We start from the raw sequence: 14,596 nt of genomic DNA, 5'->3' as shown, positions 1-14,596 counted from the left end.
TCTCACTACTCCAACACACGGCCTCCAAATCCTTTAAATTACTGACTGTCACTACTCCAACACACTGCCCCCAAACTCCATAATTACTGACTGTCACTGCTCCAACACACGGCCTTCAAACCCCATAATTACTCAGTCTCGGTGCTCCAACACACGGCCTCCAAACACCATCATTACTCCATCCCACTGCTCCAACACACCGCCTCCAAACCCCATAATTACACACTGTCACTGCTCCAACACACTGCCTCCAAACCCCATAATTACTGACTCTCACGGCTCCAACACACTGCCTTCAAACCCCATAAATACTGACTCTCACTGCTCCAACACACTGCCTACAAACCCCAAAATTACTAATCCTCACTGCTCGAACACTCTGCCTCCAAACCCGATCATTACTCAGTCTCACTGTGCCGACACACTGCCTCAAAACCCCATAATTACTGACTCTCACTGCTCCAACACACTGCCTCTAAACCCCATAATTACTGATCCCACTGCTCCAACACATAGCCTCCGTAGCCCATAATTCCTAACTCTTACTGCTCCAACACACTCCCTCCAAACCCCATAATTACTGACCCTCACTGCTCCAACACACGGCCTCCAAACCCCTTAACTACTGACCCTCACTGCTCCAATACACTGCCTCCATACCCCATCATTACTGACTCTCACTGCTCCAACACACAGCCTCCAAACCCTATAATTACTCACTCTCATTACTCCAACACACGGCCTCCAAATCCTTTTAATTACTGACTGCCAGTACTCCAACACACTGCCTCCAAACCCCATAATTACTGATTGTCATTGCTCCAACACACGGCCTCCAAACTCCATAATTACTCAGTCTCACTGCTCAAACACACGGCCTCCAAACCCGATCATTACTCACTCTCACTGTGTCGACACACTGCCTCAAAACCCTATAATTACTGACTCTCACTGCTCCAACACACTGCCTCCAAACCCCATAATTACTGACTCTCACTGCTCCAACACACGGCCTCCAAATCCCATAATTACTGACTCTCATTTCTCCAACACATTGCCTCCAAACCCCATAATTACTGACTGTCATTGCTCCAACACACTGGCTCCAAACCCCATAATTACTGACTGATACTGCTCCAACACACTGCCTCCAAACCCCATAATTACTCACACTCACTGCTCCAACACAGGGCCTCCAAACCCCATAATTACTGACTCTCACTGCTCCAACACACTGCCTCCAAACCCCATAATTACTGACTCTCACTGCTCCAACACACGGCCCCCAAACTCCACAATTACTGACTCCCTCTGCTCCAACACACTGCCTGCAAACCCGATAATTACTCACTCTCACTACTACAACACACGGCCTCCAAACCCCATAATTACTGACTCTCACTACTCCAACACACGGCCTCCAAACCCCATAATTACTGACCCCCCACTGCTCCAACACACTGCCTCCAAACCCCATAATTACTGACTCTCACTGCTCCAACACACTGCCTCCAAACCCCATAATTACTGACTCTCACTGCTCCAAGGCATTGTCTCCAAACCCCATAATTACTGACTGATACTGCTCCAACAAAAGGCCTCCAAATCCCGTAATTACTGACTCTCACTGTTCCAACACGCTACCTCCAAACCCCATAATTACTGACTCTCACTGCTCCAAGGCATTGCCTCCAAATCCCATAATTACTGACTCTCACTGCTCCAACTCACTGCCTCCAAACCCCATAATTACTGACTCTCACTGCTCCAACGCTCTGGCTTCCAATCCCGTAATTACTGACTCTCACACCTCCAACTCACTGCCTCCAAACCCCATAATTACTGCCTCTCACTGCTCTAGCACACTGCCTCCAGACCCCACAACTGGGTTTGCCAATGTACCCTACACAACAATGCCCCTGATCAGTTCCTTTGACTTTTGGTTGATAGAGCCCTAGGACATATCGCCGTCCACCTCAGACTGACTTGGAAGTACAGCTCTCACTGATGAGTGGCCAGATTCTTGACTGATCTTTTGACAGCTCTGTGAATTATGACTGATATCCAGTCTTGCACTGGAACTGCAGAGCAGACCATTGTCCACTCCCTAGATTATAAGGATATGGAATACCTATCTCTGACCATTCCACATGACCAAATGACCATATTGAAGCCCCTGGTTAGAGATTGCATGATGACCTTGACTGATTGTGACTGCACTCCCCGGTGATGACAGCCTCCCTGTGTTTAACTGAGGACTGCACATCCTGCACTGTGAGAGCAGGCCACTTGGTTGAAGGCCATGCAGTGTGTTTGCCACATAAGCTGCTGGCACATGCTCTAGGTGTGACTCAGCACAGTGCAGTTCCAAACAGCACCATATCCACTGGTTTGTCTGATCACTGCTGAGAAATGTGACAAGTTGCCTGCTTTCGTGTCTGTACCAATAGACAAGGCAAGACTGAACTGTGTCAGAGATAGTAGGAACGGCAGATGCTGGAGAATCTGAGATAACAAGGTGTTGACCTGGATGAACACAGCAGGCCAAGCAGCATCAGAGGAGCAGGAAGACTGACGTATTGGGCCTAGCCCCTTCATCCATTCTTTGAAGTGTCAGACCGCTACCTTCCATACAATGCCCAAGGGAACTGGGCTCTCAAGCCTGTGGAGGGATGGCAATGAAGGGTCTAATCCCGAAACGTCAGCTTTCCTGTTCCTATGATGAAGCTTGTCCTGCTGTGTTCATCCAGCTCTACATCTTGTTATCCATGGTAGAACTGCAGTGAGCTCTGAACCAGGTAAAGATGAATAAAAAGATCAGCCAAGGTAAAGCAAGGCAGAAAGACTGTGAGCATCCAATGTGGCTAAAGTCAGTGCAAAGAGAATACAAGACAAGTCATAGCATCACACGGTCTTGCAGCACGGAAACTGGGCCTGCGTACCAACTCATCCAAGCCCACCAGGCATCCTAAACTAAACTAGTCCCCTTTGTCAGTGTTTGTTCCATATTCCTCCAAAACCTTTCCTATCAATGTACCTGTCCGAACCTTTTCAATGTTATAATTGTACCCGCCTCTACCACTTCCTCTGGCAGCTCATTTCATAAATGCATGACCCTCTGCGTGAAAAAAATTACTCCTTACGTTCCTTTTAAAGCTTCCTGCTCTCCCCTTAAACCTACACCTTTTAGTTTTGGATTCCCTTACCCTGGGGGAAAAACCTTGTCTATTCACCCTATCTATGCCCCTCATGGTTTTGTAAACTTCTTTAGGGTCACTCCTCAGCTTTCCTGCAGTGTTCCCAGCTCTGATGTATGAGATGGGTGCCTGTCCCTGCAACATTGCAACAAAAGGTGTCAGTGAGCAGTTTTGTGCTCAATGAATACAAAACACAGGGAGACTGTCATCAGCTGGGAGTCCTGCCACAGGCAGTCAAGGGCATCATCCAATCTCTAACCTGGGGCTTCAACATGGTCAGTTGGTCGTGTGGAATTGTCAGAATCAGGTATCCCTGGCTCTTCAGTGAGCAGTTTTGAAGTGGTGAACTGAACATTAATGAGTCAGAAGTATGCCACGATGATGTGATGAGGCTGGCACATGTGGGATACCAACCTCCATGAATGGGAGACTGCAGCCGGACACTGTCTATGGAGAGGGCCTGGAGATTTTTGAGAATCACTGGCCAGGGTGGGGGCATGGAAGAGTAAAGGCTGAATTATAACCACTGTGTATGTGCTCTGACTTCCATTGTCAGGAATTGAAATTGTCTGGTTTCTCTCTGCCATGTGGGAGGTTAGCATATACGTCAGAAGAGGTATTATGAAGGGAATAATGGGTGTTATACAGCGGAACTGAAGAGCTGTGCACTGAGCTGGAAATCTAAGTACTGGAATATGTGATCAGAGATAATGGGAGCTGCAGATGCTGGAGAATCCAAGATAACAAAGTGTGGAGCTGGATGAACACAGCAGGCCAAACAGCATCTCAGGAGCACAAAAGCTGACGTTTCGGGCCTAGGCCGTAGACCGGGTCTAGGACCAAAACGTCAGCTTTTGTGCTCCTGAGATGCTGCTTGGCCTGCTGTGTTCATCCAGCTCCACACTTTGTTAACTGGAATATGTGTGTTATGTGCAGAGGCAGAAGTGTTATCCACGTGTGCACTTATGTTATGTACTTTGATGCTAATTATTGAAGCAGGTGGGTCAGCTATTGGAACAGAGTGCTCACTACAAACAAGCAGGTATTATATACCAGATGAACGATTCTAACTGGAGCAGAGCCATTATGTACTGCATCAGATAAGTTATTCCCTGTAGTAATTTGTAATTGTTTTGGGTGGAAGATATTTGCCTGATGTAAGCATGTTGTGCAAGCAGTAGCATTATGAATTAGCCAGGGGTATTATTTACTGGCTGTCTCTCCATGGATGGTGCCTGATCCACTGTGATTACCAGCAACTTTTTTTTTATCTTCAGTGAAGATTCCAGCATCTACAGTAATTTGCTCCTATGTTGTGTCACTTCCTGAAACTGGGAACTTGTGGACTGGAACAGACAGCTGGAGAATGAGGATTACATATGAGTGTTAGCTACTAGGGAGGTGTGTAACGTTATGGAGCAGGGAATCTATATAATGGTGCAGATGTGCCACACATAGCAGCAGGCACACTGTTTATTACAGCAGAGACATTATCTGCTGGAGCAGGTATGTTGTATACTGCAGCAGAGTTGTTTGTTACAGGATTAGAAATTCAATGGCCTGTGCAGTAGCAGGGATGTTTTACGTAAATGCAAGAAAGTTTTGTAGATGAAGTGTGTTATGTTCTGCTACAGAAGTATTATATCCTAAAACATGGGCTCTCCATCGTGGAACAGCAATTTTAACAACTGACATGGGTGAGCTTTTGTACTGAGAAGCAGATTTCACATACAGGAGATAACAAGCCTGCTGTGTTCATCCAGCTCCACACTTTGTTATTTCACATACAGGAGCCTGGGTACAAGACCCATCTGCTCCCAGGTTTGTGTGAACAGGCTGATTACAAATATATCATTGCTCCATTTATTCAGCCTAACAAGTCTCCCTGTGTATTTGCTGCACTCCTACCTCTGAGGTCCAACATTAATTCTTTCATCAAACCTGCTGCTAAGGGTAGCCTGTCATTCTCAGTTACCTGGTCAGTGTGTCTGACTCTTCGCTTCCCTTCATTGGCTTCTCGATCTCCACTTATGGAGGCTTTGGATTATTTTTTCCAAGCCAGAGACTCTAATAGCTACCTCAAATACACATTTTTACATCATGCCTCTGTAAAATTCCATTGCAGTCCCCCATTTCTCCTTCTCTATCACATCTGCCCTGGTGAGTGTTCAACTACATTGTGTAAAGACAACAATCTCTCCAGCAATGTCAGCAAAAATGGAAGAACTGGGCATTGACTGCAGGATGTGAGGTGGAGGACTTGACATTGTCTGCATCGATGGTGCTGAGGTGGAGATGGTTGACATCATCAAGTACCTGGGAGTGGTGGTCACCAACAATCTGTCCTGGTCTACCCATGTCGATTCAACGGCCAAGAAAGTACAATAACATCTCTACTTCCTCAGGAGGCTAAGGAAATTTAGAAGGACAACAAAGGCGTTTACTAATTTTTATACTTGCATCGCAGAAAGCTTTCTACCTGGATGTATCACAGCTTGATATAGCAACTGCTCTTCCCAAGACTGCAAGAAATTCCACAGTCGAGCACAGTCCAGTCCATCACAGAAATCAAACTTTCATCCATCTGTACTTCCTGCTGCCTCGGGAAAGCAACCAATATAATCAAAGACCCCTCCCACCCTGGTTGTACTCTCTTTCAACCTCTTCCATTGTACAGAAGATATAAAGGTTTGAATATACATATGAACAGATTCAAGTGCAGCTTCTTTCCTGCTGTTATCAAACATTTGGACAGATCTGTGAAATGTTGAGAGATAATGGGAACTGCAGATGCTGGAGAATCCGAGATAACAAGGTGTGGAGCTGGATGAACACGGCAGGACAAGCAGCATCTTAGGAGCAGGAAAGCTGACGTTTTGGGCCTAGACCCTTGATGAAGGGCCTGCTGTGTTCATCCAGCTCTACATCTTGTTATGTCTGTGAAATGTTAATGTTGGTCTCTCTCTCTCTACGCCTTCTCTGCGGCTGTAATACTGCATTCTGTACTCTGTTCTGCCACTCTGATGCACGTTGCATGGTACAATCTGGTGTATAGCCCACAAAACAACACTTTTCACTGTGTCTTGATATATGGGACAACAATAAATCAAACTCAAATTCAAAGCTGCCGAATTCAGATATTAGCCGAGTAACCTTCACAGATCAGTTTCCAAAACATGAAAAGCCTTCTGACAGCACGGTGACCAGTACTTTACACAATATTTCAGATGTGGTCTCATCAGTGTCCTGTAGAACCGAAGCATAACCCCCCCGCTTTTTATGGATTCCATTCAATTCCATTCATTCAGTTTTGATCAAGATGGTGGCAGAGTAGGGTTCCTGAGCTTGGGCCTCGCCTGTTGTGTCCGTTTTACTTCCTGTTTCTTTTCTTTTTGTCTCTTCCCTTTTCTCTCTCTCTTTTACTTACCTTATACTTTATTTACTGTGAAGATCTCAGATGGCAGTGACAAGTTACCCTGCTGCAGACACATGGTGGCATAAAGCGAGCCCAGCGCTGGAGGGGGTGCGACTGAGCCCTGAGATGGCGCCTTTCGCTGGATGGACCTGGCAGTGGCAGTGATAAATCAGGGCCAGAAGGGCACCACGGTAACGTCAAGGTGGGCCACATGAGAGACTCTGGCATTTTTGGATGAATTGGCCCAGGAGGGACAGGTGGCACCTGAGGATCGGTGACTTGGTTCTTGCAGAGATGATGGTGATGTGGTGATGGGTCTGAACAGCTCAGCACTCCAGCATCTGCAGTTCCATTATCTCTCAACATTTCACAGATCTGTCCAAATGTTTAACTTTGTTATACCTTTTCATTTTTCTCTTTTCCATAAACTATCAAAATGGCACCGTACAGTGGTGATACATGAAAGCCTTCCGCTGTATTTTGCAAAATAGATGTGACGATAAAATCATCCATAGCTGTCCCTCTCAATAAATCATAACATTCCGTTCGCATTCTGTACTGTACCATATGCTGCACATGCATACTAACTTTCTGTGATTCATGTACTAGGACACCCAGATCCCTCTGCTGCTCTGAGCTCAACAACCTCTCACTATATAGATAATATACTTTGCTGCTAATCTTTCTCCCAAAAAAATGGACAAATGCACACTTTGACAGACTGGGCTCCATTTGCCAGATCTTTGGACGAAACCCAAAAACAGTAGCAGAACTGAGCTAGATTTCTGAGTAAAAGCAAATGAGACAATAAATGTGTTCAAAGATGTGTACACACGATCAGTGAATAAATGAAACAATTTAAATAATTCAGAGATGACTGGATAGATGATGGAAAGAGAAGATGCAATTAAATAAGATATTGTCAGTTCAGAAAAAGCGTCATTGTGGAGTCAAAACATTAACCATTCCTCCCTCTACAGGTACTGCCAACCTTTGAGTTTCTCCAGCATTCCTGCTTTTATTTCAGATTCATAGCATCTACAATACTTTGCTTTTATTGTAACACTAGACAAATGTGTTAGCTATGTACATAGAGTTAAGGGACCAGCAAATAGCATTTTTACAGCATGTGCAAATTCGAAAGAGAATTTCAGTTGCCATTGAACTATTGTTGAAAAGAAAACCCTGTCTATAAGATAAACATAAGGGGAAATGGATTAAACACTACATGCACTGTGAAGGAAGTTTCAAAATTAAAGTTTTGTAAGAGTCCTTCAGTCAATAGAAGTGCAATTCAGACAATCCGACACAAAGACGAGCATGCCCAATTCATCAGCTCCCAGTTTTAGAGTCATTAAAATTAATAGCTGAAACACTTGGAGTGCTGCAAATTGGGTGTGGTAACCTCCACACCCCCGGTCACAACCATTCCCATTTTCAGTGAAAATTTCCCTGCTAGAAGTATCAACAGATGAAATTTATTCTGCTGGAACAAAGAGAAAAAAATGCAGTAAGCAGAAAGTCAGAGCAACAAGAGAGAGAACACAAAGGCATGATGTGCAAACACAAAGCAAAGGATGCAAAGATGCTCGTTTGTACATTCCTTCCAGTGTTACCTGGGGCATTAAAAGAATGAACAACATAATGGATATCGATAGGAGCTTATTAAACTAGTTGTAGGGCAGGAAATTGAGTTGTAGGTGTAAAGTGAGCTTTCTGTGTAGGAAGAATTTCAGGAACAAGAATGAAATGCAAGCAAAATCAAGTTGTTGCTGGAAAACAGAGAAAGCTGGCCATATTTTAAACTAGATTTTGAGAAGCTAATATTTCAAGGAATGGACATTAGTCTTGCAGAGTTACAATTCCACATTAAAAGTTATCTTGTGTTTTATTGTCCAAGCGTGAATGTCAGGAATTGGCAAAATATTCTGTTGTGGAAGGCGTTCAAATGCCTTCAGCTGGTTGTTTATATTTTCTCTTCTAAAGGCGTGCATTCTGGATATGATTGGCTGGATGCTGGATAAAACAGAAGAGAGTATAGTGGGTATTGGGGACAGTGGCACTGGTTTGAACAGTGTTTAAACGGGATGTAGCTGTGGACAGGTAAACAATGTGACGTGGCGGCTAAAGAGTCAGGAGGTTGAAAGATTTCGCAAGAGTTTTGTGGGATTTTGACTTTACGTCTGCTGTGCTATGGCGCTGCCAGGCATGGCCAGGTAATGAATGATTGTCCAGGTGACTTCAGACCTAGTGCAGGCACGAGGGATGTGGGTCTTTTGGCAGATAGCCACGGAGTGGCTAATTTTTCTGAGAGTAACATGGAGTAAGCTGCGGCCAAAATCAGACATGATGGGCATCGTGAGGTTAGTTAATGATGCAGGTTCAGTAAAACCATGCGAAAAAACTTGCTGGGCCTTGTAGTGAAAGTCCTTCCCAAATCATGACATAACTTGGGTTGAGCCAGGAAAATATAAATTTGAGCCCGTAAAGTATTTAAACAAGAAGAAATTGCATAAATAAAACATTAAAGCTAAGAGGTAGGCTAAGGTAGGTGTTTCTTGTGAGTAACATGGAAAATAGTTCAGGCCATTCAGCCCTTTGAGCCCTCACTATCATTCAATATAATCATGGCTGATCATGCAATCTCAGTATCCCATTCCCAACCTGCATTTGGATATGGACTGCTTCAGTGCCTGAGGAATCATGGATGGTGCTGAACTTTATGCAATCATTAGCGAACATCCCAATTTCTGACCTTACGATGGAAGGAGGGTCATTGATGAGCCAGCCGAAGATAGTTGCGGGCATGGATAGAACGCATGAATAAATCTGACTGTATTTCACAATTTCTTATTCCTGTTGATTCCTTCATAGATCACACAAGATTTTCAAATCAATAGCAATGCAGAGTTTGTGTGTTTTGATAACATTACTGGCACGTGCACCAATGTACCACCCAAGGAAGCCATTGACATCTGCTTTGCAGCACGATATCATGATAATCTAGACTTATCAACACCACACAAATCAATATTCATCAAACCTGTGAACTCAGCAACTTGTGTAGCTGATTTCCACTTGAAGAATGATAATGCATGCCCAAATAAATTCTATTTTTTTATTATGGGATCCCCATTAGGCCTAACTCTTGCAAACATCATTGTTGGATTCCATAATAAATGTGTCTTTGCTGGAATAATACCAAAATTCCTACCCCTTGTTAATTTCTAATATCAAGATAGTACTTTTGCTGTTTTTGAATCCAAAGCTGCACATAACAGTTTCCTCAATGGGCTCCATCCTGCGCTTGAAATGAGAGCTGAGTTAGAACAGTCAAAAGAACACACTTTCTTTGGTATTCTAGTTGAGAAATAGATCAGGGGCTGTCTGTTAGCATACACCGTAAACCCTACCTTCCCAGGTCAGTATGCTTGTTGAAACCCTTACAGCTCCAAATGATGTAACACTGGCCTTATTGGCTAATGCAGAACAAATCAGTACTTATCTGGCAAAGTTGATTCAATTTTGAATGGCTATCTTGGAGACATCACGGTCATACTGCAGGATAGTTGCTTATCAGACCCTGTATGACCCTGAATGGCCCTAATATGGTCACTCTCGGTTTTAAAAGGTGTCTTGTCTACCACTGATTAAGAACAATGTATCTCAAAAGTTTGAGGAATTGGTAAAACTAGTTAATTCATGCATTAATATTCAGTAGCAACATGAGCACCGCTCACCACTAATAAGATGTTGTTGTCAAATCAAAAAGACATTCTGTCCAATCATAAATGTAAAATGTATGATGCCAGGTGTGTAGGTTCCATGTCCCAAAGACTGATAGATCATAACTAAAATAATCAGAGGGTTAGATAGGGAGAGCCTTTTTCCTAGGATGGTGGCGGCAAGCACGAGGGGGCATAGCTTTAAATTGAGGGGTGAAAGATATAGGACAGATGTCAGAGGTAGTTTCTTTACTCAGAGAGTAGTAAGGGAAAGGAACGCTTTGCCTGCAACGGTAATAGATTCGCCAACTTTAGGTGCATATATGTCATCATTGGACAAGCATATGGACGTACATGGAATAGTGTAGGTTAGACGGGCTTGAGATCGGTATGACAGGTTGGCACAACATTGAGGGCCGAAGGGCCTGTACTGTGCTGTAATGTTCTATGTTCAATAACAAAAGCTATGTTCCTTTGGCTGGTCACTACAAGTGCGAACTATATCCAACTGGTCCAAACACACAGCACAGTGTCAAACATTAAATTTGATTCAGCAGTTGGACAACATTGACTGAATAGTCTGAATGTACAAAGAATTACATTGACAACCAATTTAAGATTGTCACATCACAATGTGGTGATTTTGTGTCGATTGGAAGCTGTGGTGTATTAACATCAGGCCCCGGTGTTGTAGACCAAAAAAAATGCATGTATTATGCCTGTTTTAACTCAACACAATGAGCAACAACTATTCACTAGTTTGTTTATCAGGCCTATTCCATGGCCAAGTAGTGTCAACACATCTTTGTTTAAAAGCTAAACAACACCTGGCAATTAACTGTCAATCATTAATGCCTACATTCTTCATGACAACACTTCTACCAATCAGAACCTAATTGCGAACCAATCACCACACTCCTTTCATATAGTATCCATGTTGATGTATCCTTTTATTGACTTTTCTTGTGAATTGCCTTAATAAGTGCAAGAGGAAAACATCTATAAAACATGTATCTATTTCAGCAATATCAAGATAATGGTGAGTGGGAGGTTAGGGAGAATATATCTGTCCTGTAAAACTTTGTTCTGTTTACATAGCACATGGAATTATGGATCAAATCCTGCCTCTAGATTGGACATCAATTTAACATGCACCTATTATTGGTATATTGTAGCATCATTTTTTTAAAAATCAGAAATAGGACTATATTTTCAAAATAAAAAAACTTTATTTTGCATGAAAAGAAAGTTAGTGATTTAGTATACTATTGCACAAGGCAAGAATTTATGTCTCTGGAAAGTAATGATAGTTTACTTAAATTTGCAGATTTGGATTTGGAAGATTTGATTTGAGATTGCTGTATGTTTTCATAACACTGTTTGCTAGTAGGGATTTTGGGTCACATTCTCTTGACAGTAGGGTTATGTGATGTACCTGGTTATGCTAATAGATTAGTTTAGCATCCGTTTTGTCACACTTTCATGCCATTTGGTGTTCACACTTGATATAATTTCAACTCTAGACATACACTGACAATTTCTGCTGGATCCTGTTTTGTCACACTTTCATGCCATTTGGTGTTCACACTTGATATAATTTCAACTCTAGGCATACACTGACAATTTCTGCTGGATTCTATGTGCTGTTGGTCTAATGTTGTACTCAAGCTTTTGGTCCAACCATTAGTTTGGTTAAATCATTGTTTGCTTGCCAGTTGTGGGTATCTTTCACCCTTCCTTGCTTTCTGATGACAGCATCGCAGACATTTGCGTGTACCATTGAGTGATAACTGGGAAGTATTGATCGCACTTATCTGTAAAACAGTAATTCCTCACTGGTTCAACTGTAAGAGATGACGTTTGTCAGTTCAGAATAGGTGCACACAATAGTTTCAGAAACTGGCATGTAGTATATCAGCAGACATGATATAATGGGAAATAATATGTCATCAAGATAACAAAATGTGAGGCTGGATGAACACAGCAGGCCCAGCAGCATCTCAGGAGCACAAAAGCTGACGTTTCGGGCCTAGACCCTTCATCATAGAGGGGGATGGGGTGAGGGTTCTGGAATAAATAGGGAGAGAGGGGGAGGCGGACCCAAGATGGAGAGAAAAGAAGATAGGTGGAGAGGGGAGTATAGGTAGGGAGATAGGGAGGGGATAGGTCAGTCCAGGGAAGACAGACAGGTCAAGGAGGCGGAATGAGGTAGTAGGTAGGAGATGGAGGTGCGGCTTGGGGTGGGAGGAAGGGATGGGTGAGAGGAAGAACAGGTTAGGGAGGCAGAGACAGGTTGGACTGGTTTTGGGATGCAGTGGGTGGAGGGGAAGAGCTGGGCTGGTTGTGTGTTGCAGTGGGCGGAGGGGATGAACTGGGCTGGTTTTGGGATGCGGTGGGGGAAGGGGAGATTTTGAAGTTGGTGCAGTCCACATTGATACCATTGGGCTGCAGGGTTGCTGTTCCTGCAACCTTAGGGTGGCATCATTGTGGCACTGCAGGAGGCCCATGATGGACATGTCATCTAAAGAATGGGAGGGGGAGTTGAAATGGTTTGCGACTGGGAGGTGCAGTTGTTTATTGCAAACCGAGCGGAGGTGTTCTGCAAAGCGATCCCCAAGCCTCCGCTTGGTTTCCCCAATGTAGAGGAAGCCTCACCGGGTACAGTGGATGCAGTATACCACTTTGGCAGATGCGCAGGTGAACCTCTGCTTAATGTGGAAAGTCATCTTGGGGCCTGGGATAGGGGTGAGGGAGGAGGTGTGGGGGCAAATATAGCATTTCCTGCGGTTGCAGGGGAAGGTGCCAGGTGTGGTGGGGTTGGAGGGCAGTGTGGAGCGAACAAGGGAGTCACGGAGAGAGTGGTCTCTCCGGAAAGCAGACAGGGGCGGGGATGGACAAATGTCTTGGGTGGTGGGGTCGGATTGTAGATGGTGGAAGTGTCGGAGGATGATGCGTTGTATCCGGAGGTTGGTGGGGTGGTGTGTGAGAATGAGGGGGATCCTCTTTGGGCGGTTGTGGCGGGGGCGGGGTGTGAGGGATGTGTTGTGGGAAATGCGGGAGACGCGGTCAAGGGCGTTCTCGACCACTGTGGGGGGAAAGTTGCGGTCCTTGAAGAACTTGGACATCTGGGATGTGCGGGAGTGGAATGCCTCATCGTGGGAGCAGATGCGGCGGAGGTGGAGGAATTGGGAATAGGGGATGGAATTTTTGCAGGAGGGTGGGTGAGAGGAGGTGTATTCTAGGTAGCTGTGGGAGTCGGTGGGCTTGAAATCCCACCCCAAGCCGCACCTCCATCTCCTACCTACTAACCTCATCCCACCTCCTTGACCTGTCCGTCTTCCCTGGACTGACCCTCCCTACCTCCCCACCTATACCCTCCTCTCCACATATCTTCTTTTCTCTCCATCTTCGGTCCGCCTCCCCCTCTCTCCCTATTTATTCCAGAACCCTCACCCCACCCCCCTCTCTGATGAAGGGTCTAGGCCTGAAACGTCAGCTTTCGTGCTCCTGAGATGCTGCTTGGCCTGCTGTGTTCATCCAGCCTCACATTTTATTATCTTGGATTCTCCAGCATCTGCAGTTCCCATTATCATAATATGTCATCACACCATTTACAAGTGAATTCTATGTGAACTTTTAATTGATGTGACAATAATTGAATGGTAACCAACAGCAGATCCCTGCAGAGATGGTAGGGACTGCCGATGCTGGAGAATCTGAGATACCACCGTGTGAAGCTGGATGAACACAGCAGGCCAAGCAGCATCAGAGGAGCAGGAAAGCTTGAAGTTTTGGGTCGGGTCCCAAGCAGATCCCTGCATATCAGTAGCTCTGCAATCGCTGGATTTGCACTGACCATTGTTTAAATATCTACTGTGACCAGGAAGAGTTGTTGTAGCGACATTCAAGTAAAAGCAGATTGGTTAGATCAGTTCAATGCACTGGTAGTGATCTTCCAAAAATCCTTAGATTCCGAGAAAATAACAGAGGATTAGAAAGCTGGTCATGGAATACATTTTTTTTAAAAAAGTAAGAAGACAAAAAAATAGTTAACTTAATGTCTGTTATTGAGAAAATGTTAGAGTCATTAATAAAGAATGCAATAGCAGAGCGTTTAGTAATACTTCTTATGATCAGGCAGAGACAGCAAGTCTTCATGAAGGGGAATATCATCCCTGATAAAATTCTTTGATTTTTTTTCGAGGAAATAACAAACAGTTTCAATTAGGGAAAGCAATAGATGTGATGTCTTTGTATTT

The sequence above is a fragment of the Stegostoma tigrinum genome, chromosome 6, assembly GCF_030684315.1.
Source record: "Stegostoma tigrinum isolate sSteTig4 chromosome 6, sSteTig4.hap1, whole genome shotgun sequence".
In the NCBI taxonomy this organism is placed as follows: domain Eukaryota; kingdom Metazoa; phylum Chordata; class Chondrichthyes; order Orectolobiformes; family Stegostomatidae; genus Stegostoma; species Stegostoma tigrinum.
The sequence above is the reverse complement of the archived record's forward strand: the minus strand, read 5'-3'. Positions refer to the sequence as shown.